This window comes from Crocodylus porosus, unplaced genomic scaffold (assembly GCF_001723895.1).
Source record: "Crocodylus porosus isolate Cpor-Errol unplaced genomic scaffold, CroPor_comp1, whole genome shotgun sequence".
NCBI classification, from domain to species: Eukaryota; Metazoa; Chordata; order Crocodylia; family Crocodylidae; genus Crocodylus; species Crocodylus porosus.
The window spans coordinates 4562153-4574802 of NW_017728938.1; the positions used below are offsets into that span (position 1 = coordinate 4562153).

The window sequence follows — 12650 nt, forward strand, 5'->3', positions numbered from 1 at the left end:
TTAGCCCCTAATCTCATATGTGTTGGGTCTCACTAGTGTCTTACTGTTTTTAATGGATTTACTCTCCCATTACTGCTGTACAGCAAGGCAATGCTATTATACCTAGTGTGCAAAGGGGGAACTGCTGGCCAGAAAGACTGAAAAACTCGTCCAACGTCACCCAGGGGGTCAGTGATAGAGCAGGGATTTGAACTCAGATCTTCTAAGTCCTAACTGGGTGTTCAAACTGCTGAATTGCCTGTCCTTCTCGAACTGGTTATTCTAAGTAGGTGCATCCTTTCAGGACCGCCTGGCTTTTTCCTTTGTTTTACGGAGACTCTGCTATTTATAGTTCTGAAGTACACCTAATGAGACATACATTGGCTGGTTGGCTGGCTGAGTGAGTCAGAAGATTATTTCTACTCCTCTCTGTGGGTCCAACAGCCTTGACAACCTGTTACTGTAGTTTAATTTGAAGGGAATGGTAAAATAGTCATGATTTTCATAGATTTCAGAGACATCAGGGCTGGAAGGGACTTTGGAAGATCATCGAGTCCAGCTGGGTTTAGCTTGCCAGACGGGTGAAAAATCAGACTGAGTAATTAAGGTAAAACAATGTTTAAAATTCACATAGAAGGAAAGCTTGCTGGGAAAGACTCCTCTTCCTCACCCCTTCCATTAAGAAGAGGGAGAAGTCCCATTCTGTCCCACAGATGCAACCTTCGTAATAGGAGCAGGGGGAGAGTAGGCAGCAACAGAAAGAAAGCCTTCTCATTTCTTCTTATGACTATAAAATAAACACATTAAAAAAGGGAGGGCATCCTGCCTCTGCTCTCTGTAATCATCTTTAAGCCTCGCAGTTCACCTCTGCGTGCTTTGGCTTCCTCATGAGCCTCACCTAAAGTCACAGGAAGAGTTGGAGTCCTGATTCAATCCTCTATTATTCTCAGAGCACCACCCTTGCTACAATGGAAACATCTATATGCCAACAATGGGAGGACTATTCCTAAGAGTACCTTGACTTCTGTCTGGTTACAATTTTTAAGTTCCTGATAGTATGTTTTCTTGACTTCAGGGTTGCTGGCCATTCAGTATCATGTTCCTGAAGGCTCAGATAGCATGGAATGGGAGGTGTGTGCTGCTAGGAAAATTAAATACTGATGCTTGGGCAGTTAATGCTGTGCTTGCTCCTCTTGGAGATGCTAGAGAGAGTAGAGTATCTTGGCGCCCTGGGAAGCCTTTGTACAGTTGTCTCCTTCCCCAAGTACAGGTCATAATGTGAGACAATGACACATGGTCAATACTCTGGTGCAGCTGGCTGTGAGCAGGGAGTAGTTGTGACACACCTTGCTTAATGTAAGCAAGGCATCAGACCCTGCTTTGACACCAAGGAAATTCATCAAGAAAGGGTGTCGCTGTTTGGGTGAGCTTGGGGTGGCACTGCTGATCACACAGGAGCTGCCACAGCCAAGTCCATGCCTATATCCATCCTTGGGCTACTTCACTGAGGGCAAATTCTCCACAGCCTCTGGTTGTATTTGGTCAGCACAGATGAACTGGTGACCTTAAAATGGAGTGCAGCATTGTCATGGCATATAGGCCCTGCATATTCCTTTCTTGGCTGAGAACGAGCTTAGAGGGACTGTGGCGCAGGCTGGATTTCTATAAGCCCTTGTTGGCTGCATCTCTTTCTTTCTGTATGAATGTCACAGCGAGAGCATGGTGAATACTCTGTGTTCTGCAGCCCGAAGACCTGGCTGGCTGGTAGTGCTTCTTGCTAGGACTCTTGCTTGCCAATTTCTGCTAACTCCCTGTATTTTCTCCAAATGTTTTTTTGCTCCCAGCTTTGCCAGCTCAGCTAATAGGTGCTTGTATTAGGTCCTCAGTGCCAGGCCCTCAGAGTCTGTCCCGTATTTCCCACTTTCTCTTAGCACTTTGGGAATATGATAGTCTCTGGCTTTGCAGAGAGCTGAGTCCCATCTGGCTGGGCCACTCAGCCCTGCAGTCTCTTTTTGATTCTTCCGTCAAGGACTCAAAGATGTACACAAATGTATCTAATTATATCTTGCCTCCTGCGGTCGCTGCACCAGTCACACAGCCCTAAGCTTGACAGTGCCAAGTGTTCAGCACAAGGTCACTAATCACTGGCCTTTCTGTGCTGCAAATGTGGACAGGCTTTGCTCTGACACACAGTCACAGAGCTGTTTTGCTGATGTAGTTTTGAGACAGTTCTGTCCTTGGAGGGGGCAATTATCAGAAGTTTTACTTTATCTATCTGTGCTAGAAAGGTTATTCCTTGCATTCTAGTGGGAGCTGAAAGGCCTCCTTCCTTGCTTGTTGCACCCAAAACTCCTGCTACTGCCTCTAGAGTAGTCTGGTAGGTGGAAGGGCAAGAGTAAACTTGCACAGGCTAGTATAAAGATCATGAGCGTCTCCCATAGTATAACGGCCTGTAAGTGGAAAGTGGGGGGGAGGCTGTGCAAGATGAAAGGAAGCAAGAGAGAGCCTGTGGAGCTGGCACTTAGAGAACACTGATAATAGATATAGAAGAAGCAGTGGCAAGTTAAGGCAGTACTGTCAGTGACCTGCAGAGATTACATAGGAGCTTGCGGTGTAATGCAGTGGCTGCCAGAATGCAAGCAATTACAGCAGGGGTGGGCAAAATGCAGCCTGCAGGCCCGATGTGGCCTGCCAGGCCATTCTATCTGGCCCTCAGGGCCCCTAAAAAAATTTAGCAAATTAATAGTTATCTGCCCCTGGCTGCTTGTCACGCGGCTCTTGATGGCTTGCCAAAACTCAGTAAGCGGCCTTCCGCACAAAATAATTTCCCGCCCCTGAATTAGTCTGCTGCCCAAAGCTTTCCCTGCATGGAGTCGGGAGGCAGCAGGTCAGCTCTGTATAATGTCCATGTATTAGAGGTGTTGCATTCATTTTTCAGTTCTAAAAAGATGGAGCGGAGGGAGGACGGAAATCTGGAGCTTTGTCTTAGGAAAGACCATGGTGGTACAGTGCTGCAGGGTGGGCAGCAGATTGGAGGTAGGTTTAACCAAGGTACAATGAAAGGAAATTCAGGAAAAACTGGTTACAAAAGGGAGTTTGAGGCTGGGATCTTAAGGTTCTATATTTGGATGAGGGTTAATCATCAGATCCTTGTCATGAAACTGTAACCATTGTTGTTTACATGGGGAAACATTACCCTGCAATTCGGGATGACTTGTTACCCCACCCTCATGAACAAAATGGAACCAGTGACAACCAAAAACTATTTATTAAACATACAGATTGTTTGAAAGAGTATCTATGATGATTTGAACACAAAATATTATTTAATCAGATCTATGAACAACATTTAAACTCTTTTTTTAGAGTTTCAAAATGTGAATGAACAATTTGCTAAGTCTGCAGTTCACACTGTTTTTAAACTAACAATTACTTCCAAAAACATTTCCTGTTTTAACTAAATATTGCATTCCTCACAAAGCAGCAATGATGTCCTGTGGTGCACACAAGCAAATCGCTTATAATCTTTGCATCGCTTCCAGGTTTTGCAGTTGTCTGTCCTTGGACAAAAAGCACAGCATCCACTTATGCTTGCAGAAGGTTCTACTGGGATGGGTTGTAGCAATTTGTAATTTAGGGCAGTCATACCAGACTTGTCGGACAGATTACGTGTATCCATCATTCTTCATTTTGTATGTCCGTCGATCAACTCTTCTCCAAGCTCCTGCAAAAAAAAAAAAAAAAGCGTCATCTTGTTAAATGTGATCTTTTCTTCCAGTTTGCATTGTGGCCTAGCCAAATGATGAGGTTGGCAATGGCAGCTACATCCAGCATATTGAAAAAGTGTCATTTGTCACCTGTTGATTTTCCATCTGCAGGTGGTCATACGGACTAAGTGGGCAAAGTTATCCACCCCACCCTTATTTTTATTGTAGTCCTGGATGATGTCTGGCTTTCTCTGTTCTCCACCCAGTGACAGGTTATGATGCATGCTTGACAGCAACAGCACAACTTTGGACTTCTTTGAAACCTAGGAAACTAGGGTGATTTCCCCATCAAAAGCAAAAATGGATGAAAAAGTTTCCCTTCTTCTATTTGCTTGCATTTCATTTGGGATATTGGCCTTGTTTTTCTGACTCATACCTACATAAGTCAAGTCCTGCTGTAGCAGTCTGTCTGCCAGGTCAATACTTGTGAAGAAATTGTCACCCACAGTATTCCTTCTCATCTTGTACCAGGGATGAACCAGTTTTTCAATGACCTGGGTACCAAGGTTACTTTGGCATGGAGCTTCTGGTTGCTTGCCCAGGTAGATGTCTCCAGACAGGGGAAATTATGTTACTGCATCACAGCACCACCAAATTTTCAAGCCATATTTGGCAAGCTTGCTGGGCATATACTGTCTGAAGGGACAGCGACCCCTGAATGCAATGAACTGCTCATCAACCGTCAAATCTCAGGTAGTTGGTGATTTGACAGAATTGTTTTAAACTCATGGTGGCACGGAAGCAAGGACGTCCAGTGCTTTGCTCCCACAACTCCTCCAGTGCCTCATGACCACGATGGTATAGACTACTCAGCAGTAGGAGGCCAATGTATGCTTTCAGCTCTGTTTTGTCCAGCTTTTTCCACTCTTTTCTATTTTCAGGATGGCTATCATTCCACTCCCTGAATCTTTTTTCTGCCTCTCTGTTTGTTTCTCTTATGATAACAGTCAGGGTATCTTGTGAGAGAAACAGGTGGAACATTTCCACCACTGTGTCTTTATTAGTTTCTTTTGTTGGCCTAGCACTTTCATGGGCTATGTCCTTGGCTGTTCTCCGATGATGTGTTAGCTGTGGACTTTATTCCCACACTCTGCCATTCCTTCCTCAAAAGCTGTCATCCTCTGCAATGTTTTCTGGGGGTGATGGCAGTGGTTCTGTTCCACGTCCTGCTGTAGCTCTTCTCTGTCTTCCACAGCAGCCCCAGGTTAGTCCTCTTCCCTTGCTCACTGGAAATGCTGGCATCACTTCTGCTTGTGGCACCAGCTCCTTCTCCTCTGAGCTGGATGAAGCTTTCATAGATGCATTGTCTTCTTGCACTCACCAGTCTCCCGTGCCTGGAACAGAGTCAGCATCCTCATTGCCTTGAGATAAGATTTCATCAGTGGATGTGCTGCTGGCATCCCCAGTTACCTGTGCAAGACGGGCTTCATAACTGAATATGCACTGCCTTCTCATCCTGGACTGCAGGAAAAAAAAGAAAAAATTGATTACTGCTGAACGCATATAAATAACAATCAAAGATGAGCCTGTCGACCTATGCTGCCACAGAAGCAATTCCACCCTGCCCTATGGCAGTACAGGTAACCACCGTTTCCTCTTGGGCACAGAAGCCAGAGACCAGCATCTACCCTTTGCAGGCAAGTCAAATGTGGGTGGATGCTGTTTGGAAACCACACATGCAGGGACTTTTTGACAGCAGGTAAAAGGGGCATAGGAGGTGTCACGCCCTTACCGTGGAAGGAGACTCCATAGTGTACACTGTTTTGCAGTAAGATGTTGTTCTGTTTCTTCTCTGCTGTCCCTTCGCTGGAAGTGAGGACAAGGAGCAAAGGCAGGACAAACTAGCTTGTATGTTTATGAAAAGCGCAGGTAAGGCGGAGTTTTGCCATGAAAAGAGAGAGCAGAGGCGGATTTGAGTGTGACAAAGGGCTGAGGTTTTTTGGCAAAGGGCCTGCAAACAAAGTGGTTAGCAAAAGCAATCACCATATATTCTGCCAAAGCAGAGTGGAGGATGACCATCCATTAGTTGCCATGGATACCTACAGCAGACATGAATGAGGTGTGAATAAATGCTGACCTTTCAGATGCATCCACCCAAAGTGGCCAAACAGGTGTAGGCCTGTCATTTATACAGAAATAGCATTAGGGTAACAAGTTTTCTGGGGGTGGTGGCAGTGGTTTAACATGGGCTTGGGGTAAGTTGTTACCCCATATGGAAAACACATTCACGCCTGGGGTAACACATTACCCTGAGCAGTTGTTTATCCACAGAGAGCAAACCATTCATGTAAGCTGGCTGTTCTTTGGGGATATTGTACACTGCAGTGCCAGTGACAGTGTCCTAAAAAGAAATGTTTTTAGAATTAATTAACTTTAAGATACAGCACAAAATATGTATCTGGGATAGGACATTACCCCATGGGAATGTATGAAGGTTAATATATTGACCTTGAGACTGGGGGTCAGGGATTGAGGTTTTCTATTTCCCATGGAAAAATGGAGAGTTATGGTGTGGAATGGCCCAAAAAGGATTTCCATCTGTAATCCCAGCCCAAAAGCCAGTTCCTTATTTGGGGCCATATGCTTAGTACAGTGGGCATGGGAGGCATGTCCATTGGCACCCTGGCAGGGCCAAACCGCTCTTTGGGCTGGGAAAGACTCTAGACAGGGAAGTCCCAGCCCAGGAACCAGTTCCTTATTCGAGCCCTTATACTTAGTACGGTAGGTGGCAGGGGCTGCCAGTTGGCACCCTGGCACGGACAAGCCACGCTTTGGGCTGGGCAGGATTCTGGTTAGGGATGTCTGGGAGAGTCCCTTGGTGGCGCAGAGGCATGGTGTGGGGTGGCTTAAGAAGGATTTCCCGCCATAATCCCAGCCCAAAAATCAGTTCCTTATTTGGGTCCGTATATTTAGTATGTAGGCATGGGGGACTGTCAGTTGGCTTGGCCATGTCAGGCTGCCATGCTTTGGGCCAGGCAGGATTGCACTCGGGGTTCTTTGGGACAATCCCCTAGTGGCATTGACAGGAAGTTTGGGGTGGCCCAAGAAGTATTTTGCTCCATAATCCCATCCTAATCTGCTCTTCATTTAGCACTCTATACTTTACACAGGATAACAATTTAATTCATTGGTAAATATGCATCTCTCCTTTAGAATGTGTAATTCATTAATAAGAATCTTTTATTAAGTATAGATTAGCTGTGAAAAAGAAACCAGGAAGAAGGACTGGGAATAAGGAACCAACTTCAGCCTCATAAAAGAACTCGAAGGAGAGGTCAGGCCTAGCTTGGCTTGGACCTGATCTACAGCTAGTGCCCAGCCAGACCGTTTGGTGGGGAAGTAAACTACAAAAGGGACAAAAGGAGGCCCAGACCTATCTTGCTGGGTCTGGACTGGGCAGCAAAAAACTGGCCAGAGCTATACTGCAATGAGGCCTGGACAAAAAACAAGTAGTGCCAGATCTCACCCTGGCTCAAACCTTGTCAGGCTTCACCTGGACACAAATCTGCCAGCCAGACATATGGCTGGGGTTCAGCCACACAGCTAGGCTGAACCACAGTAGCTGTGAAACAGCAAAAAGGGCCCAGGCCTATGGCTGCAGAATGGACATCCAGTCTCAGCTGTACCACAATGCTGAGACACTACAATCACAAACACAGGAACCAGTAACTGTGAAGACCTATTTCTGGTCAGTCTGCTTCAGGGATTAACACCTCCATGGTATTATCCCACTCAAGAAAAAAAGGGGAAGGGGAGGAAATAGGAGTGTCAGACTCCAAGGCAGACTTTCTCTCCCTGTACCTGAGGCTTTCCCATCACATAGCTTTTGCTTGCCTCTCCAGTGAAAGTGGGAGAAGACTCCCCCATGGGGAGCAGATTTTCTGGCTCCCAATGCAGCTGTACAGCTCTTAGAAACCCCAGGAGAAGAGAGAGTTGTTCTTAGTTGAGTTGTTCTTGTATACCTGGCACGACATTATCCAAGTCTTGTCCAATTAGGGTGTGCCACAGTCCAGCCTCTCTTACTCAGTTTGCCTGAAGAATCTTCTGCTGCTTCTGGCCTGTGAGGCCAGACGCTTTTACATATTTTGCCCAGATATAGGTTCCCCTTGCTTTATGTGGGTTCTGTATATGTGAATTTGCTCTTGTGTGATGACCTTTTTTATACCAAAAATTTGTTATATGCGAGGAAAAGTCACTCTAATGCGGTCAGTGTGGTGGAAGCCCACAGTCAGCTGCTTTGTGCAGTGCCCTGTGGGAGTGACGCACACCAAAATATAGTCTCCTGTATGGATCTGTACTCCTCACTCACTGTCTGCAACACGTGTTTGTGTAGTTGCCATCTCCATGCCCTGTGCTTGTGTGTACTGTCTGATGTTGGTGAGTACCAAAATTGTCTTGTAAAAGTGGTAGAAATGAGTCTGGGGGTCAGTCCAGTTGAGGTCTTGAAACCAGATTTCCCTCTAAGCTGCGTGCGTGGCCATGCAGGCATGCTTATGCCACGCTGCCAGCTGTGCCTGTGTGGCCACACACACCACGCAGCTTAGAGGGAATGCTTCTTAGAACGTATCCCTGCTTGTTATATTGTAAAGTGGGTTCCCTTTATGCAAATTTGAGTTATGCACCATTTTCTAGGAATGCATGTACAGCATAAAGCAAGGGAAACCTGTACAGGCTGCAGTTTGCCATGTGCTGAGCACATGGCCAGAACAACAGGGACTATCTTGCCCACATAAACACACATGTATGCGCGTGTGCAGATGCATGCATGCACGCACACGTATGTTGAGCTTGCTTCTTATCAGAAAGCATGTGAAAGTTTGGTAGGATAGGTGACAGTTTCAGTCTTAGATCTTCAGTACTCAATTTGTTTCAGTATTTTGTTTTTATTGATACTAAGGCTGAAAACTTCACATAAATATGTGGTTGGTAATAGTGTCAAGACTTTAATGGCTTTATCTATTAGATCAGGGTACTCCTTTCTTATTTTCAACTATAATTGGGCAAAAGGTTCCTGCCTGAATTCAAGTTCCAGTCCCCTGTCACAAGATAACTCAAGTAATTGCTCTTTTTTAGTTGTTAAACAGAGTTGCAGTCTGCTACAAAAGTGTCACGTATCCACTCATTCTCACTGCCCATTTCAGGAAAGTACTGGCAAAACTGAGATTGAGCTCCAGCAAGTGTTTCTCAATTTCTCTTTTTACATCATTGTCCAGCATCATTTTGTTTTCAGTCCAAAAGTTGTCAAAGTTATTTTCTCTTACTTGAGAAACTCAGAGTTGAAGCTTCTTGATGAAAGCCATCAAGTATGGGACCCCTGTATACACAGGCAACTATATCCACCCAGGGATTCCCCCAGATTGCCATGTCAAACCCTCACACATTCTACATGCATTAGATATGCTGTGAAGAAAAGTTGGGGTACAGACTGAGCTAGTAGATATCCCTATACCCTATCAGACTTTTGCTGGTGGCCTCTCATCAGTTTTGTAGGACCTCATCTTTCACTAAAAATATGTGCAGTTCTTATTTTTCCAAATAAAGATTTCCATAAATGCCTCAAGACGCTGCCAATTTTCCCAATGCAGATTCCATCCAAACCGGTATGCTGTTGCCCCTTTCAGTTTCTAGATTGATATCACCAGGTGAGCAGAGGGGCTGCAGGCTGCAGCATCACCCAGTCCCACAAGAAGCAGCAGTGGCAGCAGGATGAGGTGGGGCTGCCCACCAGCTGTGCTCTGCTTGCTGGTATTGGGCTGTCTGCTGCCGGCACTCAGCCATGGGGGACCTGGAGCAGCAGTAACAGCAGTGCTCTGTCTGCTGGTGCTGGGATGCTTGCTGCTGGTGTTTAGGGGCCTCTGGATGCAGGGAGAGCTGAAGCAACAGCGGCAGCACTTCCCCTTCAGGCAGTTCTGCCATCTTCCACAGACCTGCTAGATGTGCTTCTCAGACCCCTTGGGTTGAAAACCACTAGGTTGAAAAACACTGGGATAGAGAATACTATGGAACTATCTGTATGGCTAGAGACAGGCATTCAAAAAGCCTGAGCCTGAATTGATTCAATCTTTGCAGGTTAGTCTAACCTGGCTAGGCTAAACTGGTTTGTAACAACACGGACATCCCTTCTGGACTGAAGAAATATAGGCACATGCCTGAAGTAGCTCAGGCTAAAAGCTGAGGGGCGCTAGAGCAGCCTTCCCTTACACAGTACTGAGCTGAGGGTGGGGGTAGGTGGCCAGGCCCCAGCAGGAACTTTGATTAGGGAGGGGTTCCCCTTCTGCCTCACCTTGCTGCTCCTGACTAGGGAGGAAGTTAGTTACACAGCATGGAGTTGCAGAGGATTAACAGAGCATTTATCACCCCATCAAGAAAACAAAAGCCTCTCTCATTAGTTCAAGCTGTTCTTAAACAGCTTTTTCCAAGGATGGAAAGGAGGGACATTACCAGCTGACATGCTGATTAGCTCCAAAAAGCCCAAAGCAGACACTGTCCTGTCTGCTACAAACACCTCTCAGCCTTAGCTAGCATACCACGTGCTGGCTACTGTCCATGATGTGGGAGAAGAGGGAGGAATCCCTGCTCAAGCAGGGAGTGGTGGGGATGGGGAAGCCAGGCAAAGCTCCAACCAGGGAGCAGAGGGGAGGGGCCAGCTCAGTTCTCTGGAGCAGAGAGCCCCACCCAAGGCTGCAAAGCACGTGCAGTTCTGGGGGACTCTGGTTTAAGTTAAACCAGGAAGGGGTCTGGAATAGACATTGCATAAACCAGTTTGACCCAAATCAGTTAAGTCTGATATTACATTCAACCAGGTTTATCTTAAACTGGTTTCAGCCATTTTCAGACTGGTTTATGTGCACTGAACATCTGTTCTGTTACAGGTTTAAACCAGTTTTTGATCATTTAAACCAGTTTATGTGTAATATCTGTCCATAGCCTATAAATTTTCAGTAGTCTCATCCGAATCTTACCTGCAGGACTGTTCAACCCATCTCCAAAAGTGCTTTACAGAACTGAATGGGGTTTAGAGAAGGTTAATGAGAGTGACTGACTGAGGGCCTGGAGAAACACTCCTGAATAGGAGGACTGAAGTTGTTGCTTTAGAGAAATGAGCAAAAGGGCCCAGTTTTCCCAACAGAAATTCCATCCAAACTGTTATGCTCTCAGTGTCAATACAAGTCCATTAAATTCTATTAAAGTCTATTAAATAAGGCCTAAACTGAAGAAGGGAGATCAGATCTGTTTTCCCCATCTCAAAAAACAAAGAACTTGGGAAGGCCCAATGAAGTTGAGAGAAGGGAATTTAAAGTCTAATCAGAGGATATTCTGTTTCACACATAATGTAATTAACATAGGGAACTCACTGAGGCAAGTCTGTAGATAACCAGAATGTCCAGAGCCATCATAGTTTATCCTAAAGGGAAATGGCAAGAAACACTGTTTAGCCAGATTTTGGTTAGTGGACAGCTTGTTAGAGGTGTTCCTCATTTCATGGAAACTCTGTATCACTGATTTGGACCCCTGAGTCTCAGATGTATTAAAGATTCAGAAAGATAGGGCCACATTTGTCCTTGCAGCCCTTATTTTGCTGCCTAGTTATAGCAAGCATTCACTGGGCAGAAGTTAAGATAGACAAAAGATCCTGAACAAGAAATGGTAGGGTGGTACCGATCAATGAGAGCAGCCTTTTCTGTGCAGATTCTGCAGGTGTCCGAGTGCAGCATCCAAAGCAATCCTTATCCAACCCGCTCCTTGCCCAGCTCACAAATCTTGGTTATGTGGCAAATCATTTCACTGGAAACCACCTCTGCCTATCTGTTACAAAGCAATACAGTGTAAAAAATGAAACATTGTCTAGGCTTGCATGTGAAAAGATGATATGTACATCATTTGTGTTACAGGCCTTTGGACAAAATGAAATCTAGGGTAGAGAGTATGTTACAGTCCTCTATGACCTCTAGGAGTATTTGTGGTGGTGGTGGTGAATAGCAGCCTTACTGATCATTATAAAAGCCTTTTTGGATTGCTGCTCTGTGACTTCAACTGTGTTCACTGCAGAAAATATTGGGGGGTTGTTTGGTTGGAGGACAAGGACAGGTGCCCCAGAGCAATGCCCTTTTGCCTCAAAACTTTAGGTGTAGATAGCTGTACAGACAATTGTTAGTACTCGGGGAATCCTGATCTGACTGAAGTAACTAAGGAGATGAATCTGTCCTCTGTAATCTACTCTGAATGGCAAATTCAACACAATTCCTTTTCTTTTCTTCTGTTCTATTGAAGGATGTAGTTGGGACTGTGGAGAAGGACTGAGGGACACATACAGGTGCATGAGGGAAACCCAGCTCTGGAATAGTAAGGAGAGCACATCAGGACTGAGGGGTATTAGCATTGCTACATTGTAAAGAAGCACAGGACTGGAACAGTAAGGGGCTGCCAGGTGGTATTGGGACCTGTCAGAAGAACTGGACAAACTGGCCTAGTGTCTTATGTCCTTGTGCTTGATTTTAGTTAACTGTGATCTGTGAGTATGTTTCTGTATTAATGAATACTGAGAAACACTCTAGAAGCAAAGTTGGCTGCAGCATCCATCCTGTTTGATGCTATTCAAAAGGATCATAGGCACATCATGAGATCATCTAATCCAGACCCCTGTTCAAGGCAGGATTGTCCCTGACTAATCCATCCCAGCCAAATGTCTGTCTAACCTGCTCTTGAAAGTTTCCAGGGATGGAGATCCCATAGCTTCTTTAAGGAATTTTTTCCAGTGCTTGACCACTCTCAGAGTTAGAAACTTTTTCCTAATCTCCAAGCTAAATTTTCTTTGCTGCCATTTGAGTCTTTTGTTTGTAGTCCTGTCCCCTGTAGCCACACAGAAGAGTCTGTCTCTATACTCTTTATAATCTCCCCTCAGGT

At 45.4% G+C, this 12650-nt stretch overlaps 1 protein-coding gene across 4 annotated transcripts in view; it reads left to right on the forward strand.

Annotated features, from left to right (window-relative positions):
* RNF123 (ring finger protein 123) overlaps positions 1 to 12650 on the forward strand; it is a 170791-nt gene that overhangs the window by 127418 nt on the left and 30723 nt on the right. The gene's annotated exons all lie outside the window — the stretch shown is intronic.